This window comes from Panthera tigris, chromosome D3 (genome assembly GCF_018350195.1).
Source record: "Panthera tigris isolate Pti1 chromosome D3, P.tigris_Pti1_mat1.1, whole genome shotgun sequence".
In the NCBI taxonomy this organism is placed as follows: domain Eukaryota; kingdom Metazoa; phylum Chordata; class Mammalia; order Carnivora; family Felidae; genus Panthera; species Panthera tigris.
Genome location: NC_056671.1, coordinates 89,815,284 through 89,828,311, shown reverse-complemented (window position 1 = coordinate 89,828,311; position 13,028 = coordinate 89,815,284). Strand labels below are relative to the sequence as shown.

At 43.3% G+C, this 13,028-nt stretch overlaps 1 protein-coding gene across 6 annotated transcripts in view; it reads right to left on the bottom strand.

Moving 5' to 3' along the window:
• The window catches only part of ZNF407 (zinc finger protein 407), a 454,006-nt gene that overhangs the window by 129,605 nt on the left and 311,373 nt on the right, over positions 1-13,028 (bottom strand). The gene's annotated exons all lie outside the window — the stretch shown is intronic.

Genomic DNA, 13,028 nt, shown 5'->3' with positions numbered 1-13,028 from the left:
CAACCACCTGGATGGAGCCGGAGTGCATTATGCTGAGCGAAATAAGTCAGTCAGAGAAAGACAAATGCCATATGATTTCACTCATATGTGAAATTTAAGAAACAAAACAGATGAACACAGGGCGGGGGGACAAAAGGAGAGAGGGAAACCATAAAGCAGACTCTTAACTACAGAGAACATAGAGTTACTGGAGGGGAGGTGGGCAGGGGGATGGGTTAGATGGGTGAAGGGCATTAGGGAGGGCACATGTGATGAGCACTGGGTGTTGTACGTAAGTGATGAGTCACTAATCTACGTCTGAATCTAATATTACACTATATGTCAACCCACTGGAATTTAAATCAAAACTTGAATCAAAAAAAGAAAAAAGAAGACACAATATGAAACTATCTATCATGATGGCAAAACTAACCAGAGAAGAATTCTATTATAAGCAAAAAGTGAAGGGCCTTTCTTATTCAATAATATAAAGGATCAAGGAACAATAATTTAACTGGCCACTATATATTCTGTATATAAATATGCATATCTCCACTTTATTTGTTCATAAGGTTTTTTTTTTTAAATGATCGATTTTTGTAAAAATACCAGGCACAGTAATCTACCCTAAGTCATACAGTCATTCAGGAGAAGGACAAGATGGTGACAAATCAGAGAGATTGTCAATGAGTTTATGTTAGATTACAGAGGAATAAAGAGCTTGGGTATGTGAAATCGAAGGAGAATATATATATCCAATTATGGGAATTTTAGGATAAAATTTAAGACACATCCACGCATAATTTTAGAAACTGCTATGGTAGTAGAGAGGAAACAAATAGACTCAAAGAAATACTGTCAACTGATTTTCATCAAAAGTGCAAAGGCAATTCTATAGAAAGAGGGTAGTGTTTTCAACCAATGTTGCTAAAAAAAAAAAAAAGAAAAGAAAGAAAGAAAAAAAAGACACTTCTATGAACACCAAAACCCTCACGTTATCCAAAATTTGACTCAAAATAGATCACGGATGTGAATATAAACTACAAAAACACAAAGCTTCCAGAAGAAAATACAGGAGTTAATCTTTGCAACTTGGGTTAGGCAAATAGGTTTAAGATACCGTATCAAAAGGACAAACCGTAAGGAAAAACATTAATAAACTGGACTTCGTGAATAACGTAGTCCCCTCTTAGCCACGGGGCGTATGTTCCAAGAACCCTAACAGATGCCTGACACCACAGATAGTAACGTACATTTTTTTTCCTGCCACACATACATACCTGTGAAAACATTCAATTGATAAATTAGGCGCAGTAAGAGATCAACAACTAGTAAAAGAGGACAATTACGACAATATATTGTGATCCCAGTTGCGTGAATGTGGTCTCTGTCTCTCTCTGAAGGTCCTACCGCGCTGTCCTCGCCCTTCTTGTGATCACGGGAGACGGTAAGACGCCCGTGCGATGAGAAGCAGGGAGGTGCGTGACGCGGGCGCGGTGAGGCCGCGCGAGGCTCCTTCTGACGCTGCCGCAGCAGGAGGGCCACTCGCCTCGAGGCCGCGCTGACCGCAGGCCAGCGAAACCACGCAAAGTGGAACTGCAGGTAAGGCGGGGAGGCTACTGCCTTAAAAACGGTTTGTCGGCGAGAGACAACGTTAAGAGGAAACAAGGCAAGGCACCACCTGAGAGAAAATATCTGAAGATCATGTATCTGACAAAGGCCTTGTGTCCAAAATACATGAAAAACTCTTAAAGCTCAGTTACCCAATGAGACACTTCAAAAGACACGTCATCAAAGAAAATATACAGATGGCAAACAAGCACTGATAATCAACATCATTAGTGATCAAATCAAATTAAAACCATGAAATACCACGAAACTCCTATTAGAACGACTTAAAAAAACCGACAACTGTAAGCGCTGGCGATGAGGCGGGACAAACGGAACTCCCACGCATCGCTGGTAGAAACAGAAAATGTGTAGACGCTTTGGAAGTTTGACAGTTTTCTTTAAAAGTTAAATGCATACATACTGTATTGTCCAGGCGTCTCAATCCCAGATATTTACCTGAGATAGATGAAACCTTACATTTACACAGAGACTTGTATGTGAATGTTAACAGCAGCCCTGTTTATGTAACTGCCAAAAGAGTAAACAACCTAGACGTGGACTGTCATCGGGGTCCTGATTTGCATCACCCTGACAAGTAATGATGTTGAGCACCTTTTCATGTGTTTCCTGGCCATTTCTATTTTTCTTTGGAGAAATGGCTATTCAGGTCCTCTGCCTGTTTTTAAATTAGGTAATCTCCTTTGTTACTGTTGAGTTCAAGGCATCTTTATATATTCTAGATGTAAGTCCCTCATCAGGCAGATCTGCAATTTTTTTTCCCCATTTTGTGGGTTTTCCTTTCATCTTCCTGATGGTATGGTTTGAGGCACAAAAGTTGTTAGTCTGAAGAAGTCCAATTTATTTTTTCTTTTATTGCCTTAGCTTCTGGTGTCATATCCAAAACACTATTGCCCAACTGAAGGTCACAAAGATTTGTTCGTATGTTTTCATCTAAGGGTTTTAGAGTTTTAGTTCTTCTACTTAGGTCAAAGACAATTTATGTTTTAGATAGATCGATAAAACTGTGTATTTATGGCAATGCAGGGGTTAGTATGCACACATACATTTCCTACTTCTGTCTGCTGAGAAAGCCCACAAGCCAAGGGTGCATGGAAGCAATTAGTACACATAGTGTGCATACCTTGGTTTCTAAATACCATTCTCCAATAAAAGAAACCAAAGATCCTTAAAGAAGAGGATGATTTTAGGATTAGGGCAGGCAGAACACCAGATGACCTAGAGCACACTGTGGGGCTCTAGGGACAGTCGGAAAAGGATGGAGGCCATCAAAGGACACAGAAGCCCAACCAGGAGAGCTCGCGGTGGCCAAAGCTGGGGCAATCTGAGCAAGAAAATAAATAACGACACTGAATCGTAAACCACAGAGTATAATAAATTCATACTGGTAAAAATAAATTGAATAAGAAATAATTGGGAGTGAAAGGACAGATATTCCTTAAAGAAGAATTCCAATTAAACGTGGAAGGAAGGAGGGAAAGAGAATATTACTGCTAAAACTCCAAGGTTCCTGTGATAGGCAAGATCCACTAATGAATGTCAAAATTAGTGGGCAAATGCTTGAGGAGAAACAGGTTATTTTCATAATCTGAAAGTAACTCCCCTGAGATGTGAATTAATTAAAAAGGAGAAAACAGTAAGTTTGTAGTGGAGAAATATGGAGAGACCACCTCACTCAATGGATCCAGTTTACATCGCCCACCATAACACACCCTGACGTGCCAGACGTCTGCTCTGCAAGACGCTTAAAAACCTTAACTGAGGGGCGCCTGGGTGGCCCACTCAGTAAAACGGCCAACTCCAGATCTCAGTTCAGGTCATGATCTCATGGTTCGTGGGTCTGAGCCCCGAGTCGGCCTCCACACTGGCAGTGTGGAGCCCGCTTGTGATTCCCAATCTCTTTCTCTGCCCCTCCCCCGCTTGCTTGCTCTAAGTAAATAAACAAAACTTAAAAAGAAAAAAAAAAAACTTAATTGAATCATGAGTAACATCAGACTACTGCAATACAAGAACATTCTACAAAATAACTGATCCATATTCTTTAGAAGCATCGAGGTTATCAAAGATAATGAAAGACTGAAAAACTGGCATGGACTGGAAAAGACCAAAGAAACACAGTAAAGGGCATGTTGGTTCCTGAGCTGAGTTCTGGAACAGAAAAACGGAAGGAAAACTGGTGAGCTGGGAACGAAGAACGCAGCTTACGAAATGGTCTTGTGCCGACACTAATGTCTTCGGTGTTGGTAATCACATCATGGTCGTATCTGACACTAACATTTGCAGAAGCTGGACAAAGGATATTTGGGAACTCTGTACTGCTTTTACAACTTTTCTTTGAGTTTAAAATTATTTCAAACTAGGGGCACCTGGGTGGCTCAGTGGGTTAAGTGTCCAACGTAGGCTCAGGGCATGATCTCACGGTTCATGAGGTCGAGCCCCGTGCTGGCTGGCCTTGGTGCTGACAGCACCTGGAACCTGCCTCGGATTCTGTGTCTCCCTCTCTCTCTCTGCCCCTCCCCTGCTCACGTTTTCTCTCCCTCTCTCTCTCTCTCTCTCTCTCTCTCTCTTTCTCAAAAATAAACGTTAAAAAAGTTTTTTTTCAAATTATTTCCAAAATAAAAACTCAAAACAAGGAAAACCCGCTAAATGGCAATGTTGCTCAATAAAAAAAAAAAAAATCGCAAATGATTGATAACATGTATTTTACATCTTCTCAAGTAAATTTCAGTACTAATGAAAGAGCACAACAAAATTTCCCCCATAACCCGAAGAACCTGTACATTATTTTCCCACAGATGGTTTCAGCAGGAACGGTAACAATTATGCCACATCAGCAGGAAGACCTGCCCACACCTACCTCGTTTCCCTCGTATAAAACTGCATTTTACTCAGGGTCAAGATATGAATGTGAGGGTGTGCAAATTTTTTAAATATATAAATTATATTGAATTAAACAGTTGATAAAGGTCTATATAAAAATAAAAGCCACATCAATTACCTGATAAAATCATACCGTACCCACTATAACTTTGTACAATCAATTTTTTCCCCCTTAAAATTTTGATAAATGAAGTTGTCAGGGGGGATAAGATCACAATTTTGTTTTCTCTTTTTTTCTCTTTAACTATTTTAACTTTCAGAATTCAGTTCGTGAATGCTAGCCAGATAAGATCACAATTCTGCTTGCTGATGAGGTACACACACTGTCATGTGCCTGTATAACCTTGCGGCAGCAAGGAAAGAATCCCTAAGCAGAGTTTTAATGTGGCTCCGAATTACACAGCTAATTATACTTAGCGAGGCCTCCCAAGAAAGAAGAGAGTGGAGTTCTCACTGGAAAGAAATTAACCACTACTTTAAAACTTCTAAGATCACGCAGGTAGGGGATGGGGCTGAGTCCTGTGAGGGCCTGAGATCTATCACAAAACGACGAATGGATTGGATTTACATGAATTTTAGATTATCTCCAGCCAGTTGTATGAGGTGTTACTATTCTGACTTTATTTTAAATGTTGTGACTGCCTTTGAGGACTTCACAAAACATTAAAATACATACTAGAAAGGACATTATTTCAGGATCATATGCTTTTTTAAAGACAGTTTTAAAAATATAAAGCATAATAAATAAGAATAGAAATAATTCAAGTAAGTTAAGTGGTAAGTTTCTATTCTGAAAAAAAGCTTTCTATCGACCTTTTCGAACCCTCACTGCAGACGTATGTTCAGACTGTCCTGCCGACATATGGATGGACCGCTAACACACAGGCACATCCGTGGCTGAGACTCGTGACTCAATAGCAACTTGAAATAAACGCGAACAATCATTTCAGCCCTTTCCCTCTAACTTCCTACCATTAAAACAGCAATAACAAACCCCACTACCTTTCTCTTTTAAAGAAAATCTCAATATCGCGGTGCCTGGGTGGCTCAGTCAGTTGAATGCCCGACTTCGACTCAGGTCATGATGTCACGGTTCGTGAGTTCGAGCCCCACGTTGAGCTCTCTGCTGTCAGCACAGAGCCTGCTGTGGATCCTCTGTCCCCCTTTCTCTCTGCCCCACCTCTGCTTGCACTCTCTCTCTCAACAATAAACATTTAAAAAAGTTAAAATAAAGGAAATCTCAATACCAGTAATAATTTTCAAAGCTCTTTCACAGGCATGATTTAATCTGATATTCAAAAGAAGGGCTAAACAGTGTTACTCATTTTCCCGTGGAGAACACAGACCCAGAATGGTTGAGTGACTTCATTAGAGTCCCACGTCTGGATAGTCAGAGTCAGGACGCTAACACCAAGTTCATCTGGCTGACACTTGCCCCCACTGTCTGCCGGGCTCCGTGCTAGGCAGCAGAAGTACGACTGTGAAAACATTTACCCCTGGTGGTTCTGTTTATGCGTTATATTATACCATCTTACTTCCTAGTTCCTGCTTTCAGATTATCTGAAGTCTTAAAACTCCAAAATTTTAAGACTTCACGATAATTTCATTAACTCACAGATGCCGATTCTGTTTCGAGCTCCTGTCCGTGCAGGATTACGGAACTGGAAAACTCCCGGGAGGCAGTCAGGCATGGACTGTGGTCGGCCGCACTGTCGTTACTCAGCCTCCTTGGGCAAAGTCAGCATCTCGGAGACCCCATTTTTAAGAAATCATTACGCCGGGAATAACACCTATAAAAGAGCTTTGTTTTGAATTAATGGCTCGGCGAAAAGTTTGGTTTCTTCGTCACTGCAAAGTCACAATGCGACAGTGTAAAGTAACAGCATTCTTTGGTACCACGCACTGGCCACCCCACACAGGAAAGCACGCCGTGGACAATCCGGATGCGTCTCCAACAGTGAGGACGCCCTACTGCGGGAGGGCGGACCAGAGAGGGAGCACGGATGTCCCCAGCCCTGCTCCGCAGGGATAAGCGGACAAAGGAAGTTTTCAGACGTACCGAGGAAGAGTCAGAACATTTATTCCTAAGCAGACTGAATTAAAAAACATTTTAAACTGTATAGTTTTGAAACAAACTATTTCAGTATATTATTCAATAAAAGAGAGACAGCCATGAGTTGAGAGGGTCTGCTTATCAGGAACAGTGCGTTTACCGACAAGCAGCCACAAACGAGCAAGTCTCTTACTGGAAAAGGCTGGTTGACGAAAAACACTGCTTTGGCATGAATCACCCACTGACTATACAGTATGTCGGGGAGTCAGTTCTAAACTCAGGGAATCCGACAGGGCTGAGAGTGAGAAAGACAGCAAAGGGAAAAAGCCAGTGACCACAACATCAAACCTGTCCTGCAGAGAGGGACGTGGTGGACATCACCTTCCGGAAGGCACCGGAATGTGTAGACAGGAGTTAGAAAGGAACAAAGACATTTAGCAGCAGTTAAGAAAAACAGTAAATTAACCCATGGGTGATGTCTGAGGTTAAAGAATCAAACTGCTGAACTGTTAATTATTTTAGGAAGTCTTTTGTTAGTAGTGAAATATCAGGAGACTGGAAAACAAGGAATCCAGTCTGAAGGTTAAAAAGAAAGAGGGTAGAGGCTGAAAATTATAGAGCTGCTAGTCTAACATCTATATTAGGAAATAAATTTGAGATGATACTTATGGATGAGCTTAATGATACATTTGGAGAAGTACAATTTAATAGGAGTGAGTCAGCATGGATTTACCAAAGGCAATCATGTCAGAAAAAATTTCGTTCCTTTTTAGGTTGAAGTAATAATTGGTTTATGTAAGGAGAACCAATGAGAAACTGTCAGGATTTTCTAAGATTTTTTGGACCTCTTCATAAAATGAATTATTGTACAAAATGTCATGACATGTGTCAGAGCACCAACTAACAAAAGGGGCTGAAAGTAATGGGGTTAAAAATAGAGGCCCCACAATCTGGGGAAAACTACATTCTACAAGGCTCTGTACATCAGAACGCTAATGTTTTTAATTAATGATGAAGAAAATCTTTTATACGAGAAAATCTGAATATTCCGCTAAATGAGAGGGAATGGTTAAGGTACAAAAGGCTACAGATGTTTTATCTTAACCGTGATAGATTAAGCAAAGGGGCTCCAGGGTGGAATATGAAGTTCAATCTGCCTAAATATGCACTGATACACTTGGAGAGAATTAAGGAATCAGTTAAGTATAGTTTAACTGGTACCGCATTAGTTAGCATTAGAAAGGAAAGGATTTGGAGTTTTGATAAGAGTCAAACTTTCACATTCTTATTCTTTATAACTGGGTAAGAGGAAAATGCTATGGAATGCAATTAAATAATACATGTTTTAAAGAATTAAAAAAACTGATTATCTTAAAGAATAATATGAAAATCCCACTTTGTGAAGAGAATAGATCTGTGGGCTATCATATTGCACAGGTAATAATCCAATGTACATTTTTAAACGATGAAGTCTTAATACATATATAAGAACTGATGAAAATCACATCAATTTAAATATGATTTGTTTAAACACCCTACAATAAGCAAAAACTAAAGGAATTAGAGACAATACCATGTCATCACTTAATGTTTAATTTCTCCTGAACAGAGAACATCACTTGATCGTTGTCTTTAGACAACATGTAAAACATTTACACACTTCAAGCCCCAGCTTCTCAGAGGAGATATGAAGTGACTCCATGGATCTCACTGTCATGCCGCAGAGAGTGGCTGTGTCGCCACCCCCGGGCAGGGAGTGCCACTAGAGTGGCCACGCCACCAGGACGTCCAGCGGGCGCCCACCCCCCCCCCCCCCCGGGGCAGGGAGCACCGCTGCAGAACAAGCGGGCCCCGAGAGCTGCAGAGGCGTAACTGTGCATCTGTCACCTGAGTTCAGGAGGAAAAACCCTCTTTGTTCTTGCTCGGCACAATCACGAGAGCTACGCGTGCTTCCCTCTACCTTCCCATGGTCTTCTCCATCCTCTTCCTCCCTGGATGTTGGAAGTATTCTGAGACACAATGACCCCCGTCCGGCTGGAGGTCACTTGTACTGCAAGCACAGAGCGTGTTTAATTCCTGCTCAGGGTGCAGTGGGTGAACACCACGCTTAGTCTTGGGTAACAGATGGCAGACGGGCAACTGCTAATACAGAGGTCAAATAAAGACCATCTTGGGGGTGAAATGGATTCCACTGAACAGAAAAAAAATGATAATGTACGGTGACAGAAAGAGTTCTGGAGACTTTTAATTTGAGGTCGATTTTGTGGGAAGTAATCTGATTGCAAAATCTCATATCAGATCTAGAACGAGTCTCTTTAGAAATACGGGAAGCAGGGGCGCCTGGGTGGCTCAGCCAGCTGAGCGTCCGACTTTGGCTCAGGTCGTGATCTCACGGGTCGTGAGTTAGAGCCCCGTGTCGGGATCTGTGCTGACAGCTCGGTGCCTGGAGCCTGCTTTGGATTCTGTGTCTCCCTCTCTCTCTGCCCCTCCCCTACTCATTCTCTGTCTCTCTCTGTGTCTCAAAAATAAAGAAATGTTAAAAAAATTAAAAAAAAAAAAAAAAGAAATACGGGGAGCAAAGAAATCCCATTTAAAAAAATTTGTATACAGAGAAGTGCACAGCTCACAGGCGAGCTTGAGGGATTTTCTCCAATTGAGCACAATCATATCCCAACATCAGGAGTGAGAAACAAGAGTATCACTATTCTGGATGGGACAGAGTGACTGTTCCTCGTCCCGGTGACTGCTGCCCCCGAGGGGGAACATACCCTGGTTCCTAACAGCACAGATTAGTTGTGGCTGGTTGTGTATTTCGTAAGAAGAGGACTGCAAAGAATCCACTCTTCTGTGTCTGGCTTAGTTCATACAATACTGTGACTGAGGGATTTATCCATGCTGTTCCTTTCTCCTACTCTGTACGTCCTCCCTGCTACAGAGGGTCCCAGTAGGTGAACACAGAGCCTATGATACATTCTACTAGATGGACATTGGCTAGTTTCAGGTTTTGACTATGAGGAAGGTATCAGTAATGATATAAAGTATAAATACTAGAGTAAATGACTATTTCCAGTAAAAAGAGTAAAATTGCCCCAGCAGGTAAAAACCCAAATGCAGCTATATGCTGCTTATAAAGAAGCTGATGTAGCTACACTAACAGGAAACACAGAATGATGGCAAGAAGCATTACTATAGATAAAAAGGAGCATTTCTTAATTACAAGGGAATACATGTATTTTCTTTATGATACCTGGGTAAGTGTATAAAACAATCTTAAAGTTCTGAGTAGCCAGTGATAGACCTTCAAAATACGTAAAACCAAAAGTAAGAGAATGTAAAAAAAAATGGATAAATCTACAATCATAGGACGCAACTTTACCACAGCTGACAGAGGTAGCATTAAAAATATAAGAATATAGATAGTCTGAACGGTGAAAAAACTCAGAGTGATGTACAAGGGAGCACAGAATACAGCACCAAGCAGCTCCATTATTTACATTCCATTCTAGTACGTCTCAAACATTTACCAAAACTCACCAAATTGTGGACTTAAAGAAAGCATAAGTAAATTTCAAAGCACTGAAATAATTCAGTATTATGTTGTATAAGCACAGTAGCCAGAACCCAGAAGTCCATTTACATTACTATTTCCATAGTTAACAAACAGATGACTAGAAAAATCCCCAAGGGCCTGGAAACCAAATAATATGTATGTAAATAATCAACCTTTATTTTAAAAATAACCACTTGTACCTGCTTTTCAAACAAAGCTATAACCAAAATTAACGCTCTCATGGAGCCTTTAATTCTCTGGACGGTGACATGAGAAATGATACCAGAATCGTTCTCCTAGTTCCCCAAAATAATTGAGAGAAAAGACAAAATGACTCATCACCAGAGTCAACGGAGAAGAAAACTGAACAGCCACGGACGCCAAGTGTTGCGACGTCTGCGTGTAGCTCGCCTGTCACCGGTTTTAGATCGTAAGAAAACTGTGTCGCAGCCGTCACTGTCCTCGTCTCACAGAGGGGGAAACTGAGACCCACAGAACTGAAACAGCATTTTCAAAGTCGTTCAACAAGGGGATGGGGACTGGCATTCAAATCTGTCCTGCCCTACAGGCCTGCCCTACAGACGCAAACGCAGATCGCTCCTGACTTTGCTGATGAGGAATCTGAAGCCTGGAGATGTCCGGAGACCGGCCCAGCCTTGCAGACTGGCACAGCAGGACGCGAACCGGTCTCCGGGGGGGCTCCGGCTGACTTCGTCACCAATAACTGCAGCTACCTCGCAATGTACACGAAGCCGGGGAAGCACACGATCACGGGACGGGAAAGCCTCTTTCCGCAGCACTGGTTCCCACAGAGCAACCAGGTGCCTTACTTCCACATGTGCATTTCTAAATATGGTCTCAACTGAAGTTTACACTATCCCAAATGACGCCGGGTACAGTCTTTTCTGCGGCTGCGGCTCAGTGCGTCCCTTCTGACGGTCTTTAGCTGGTTGATACACGTGGGAGAGCCGAGTGAGGACCACGTGATCTTGGGGTGGTTTCAAAGCCAGCCTTTTATTAAGAGAACCGTGTCCTATGCTCCCCTGAACGCTGGCCTGCAAGATTCTCGGCACAGGAACGGCGCAGACGGCGCACCGCACGGCCGGTGGTGTCCCCCCGGACTGGGCCGTCGGCCGCTCTCTCGGAGGACCGTGACGCCGCCGCGGGACCTCGACGGTGCCCACCGCCCACCGGGGCCTCACCAGCCACGGTGCCCAGTCCCACCGCCACACGGCACGGAATGCGGAGCGGCATCTTCCTGACCCTGAGGAGGGCTCCCTTGGCGCATCCCCAGACGTACCGCAGGTGGTTGACAATTACACGGTTAAAAAGCCAGTCGACAAAAGTCTAGCTTTTTGAGGTTTTCTCGTAACCGAGCGACGTCTGCCAAAGCAAAAGTACCACCAAAGAGACGGTGGCCACGCACGGGAGGGACCGGCAACCGGCTCCCCGTACCGCCCCCCGTGGGTCTGGTTTGCGAGCAACTGGGACTTGCCTAGAAAACGGTTTCTAACAGAATTATGGATACAGACCACAAACTAGGATTACACCCGCATGAGCATCACACACACACACGGGAACTAGAATACTGGTTCTGGAAGCTCGTTTTACACTAGCAGTATTTCAGAACACCTCTCCAAGGCACACACGGTGTTGCTTCTGCGGCACCGGCCCGTCCTTTCTGCACAGAACGGAAGGAACGCGTGTCTCTGCTCTGCAGTCAGCTTCCTCCCCTCTCCCTGGTGTTCATCGGCAAGTTAGAAATACGTTCTTTTAGGGAAATAACCCGGTTTTCAATGTCTAGCCGGCGCAGCGAGAGACGGGAGACACTGATATCGCGCCTTGAGAAGCAGGCACAGTACTACCTTGAAAGTAGGTACTTTGCTGGGGCGTCTGGGGGGCTCCGCTGAGAGGAGCTCAGGTCATGATCTCACGGTTTCACGAGTTCGAGCCCCGTGTTGGGCTCTGAGCTGACAGCACGGAGCCTGCTTGGGATCCTCTCTCTCTTCGCCCCTCCCTCACTTGTGCAGTCACTGTCTCTCTCAAAATAAATAAATAAACTTTAACAAAAATGGTACTTTGTTGATGGCCCGATATCAGCGGAGGTCACTTTGCTTGGCCATCTCCTGAAGTACCTCCGTCCACAGGCAGTTCTTCTGGCAGCTGTATGGTCAGGGCTCATCTGAGGGAAGAATCCTTAGGTGATGAAGGCCAGAAGATACTTCAATTTGACTTCATCTGTTTTTGTGACTAAAGCTTTAAACTGTCCAGTCTGAAACCTTTTTCAGTAACAATCTCACCAAAATGTGAGGAATACTGACCTGTGTTTCTGTTTTTCAAAAACAACCCTGGATACAACACAGAGAAAAAATAAGACGTTCTACCATTACCTTAAAAGGCCAATCATAGCAAACACGAATCGAAAGAACACAGCAGCAGAAAACACAAGACCTTATATGCAGACGTTGTCAAATGTATTAATAATCGATCAATAAGAATATTATTGATCAAATAACTCATTAAGTTGTTTCTTTCCACGTACGTGTTGCCTGAGCAAAGACGGTTTACGTGTTTTGCAAACGGGCAGGGTTTCCCATGACTTTTGCACTTTGGGCAGGGTTTGCCACAACTTTCAAACGCTCTGTCACATCTCCAGCGTTACCTCCGTGACCCACCGCCCCCTCTGCGCGGCTCTTGCTGGTCAGGTACGAAAGGTACCGAGCTAAGAGCTTCTTAGCCGTTAGCTGTTTAACTTCTTTACCACCGTGTAGATTTACACACGAGACAGCTGATGCAAGACGGAGCGGGCCTGCCCGAGGTCACGGGGCCGGGAAGAAAAGGCGTAGACAGAGTTTGCATTTGTCTCCAACTGATCCCAAAGCGTCTGCCTAAAACACCCGCTGTATCAACTGCTACTATTTAAATACAGCACCGCTT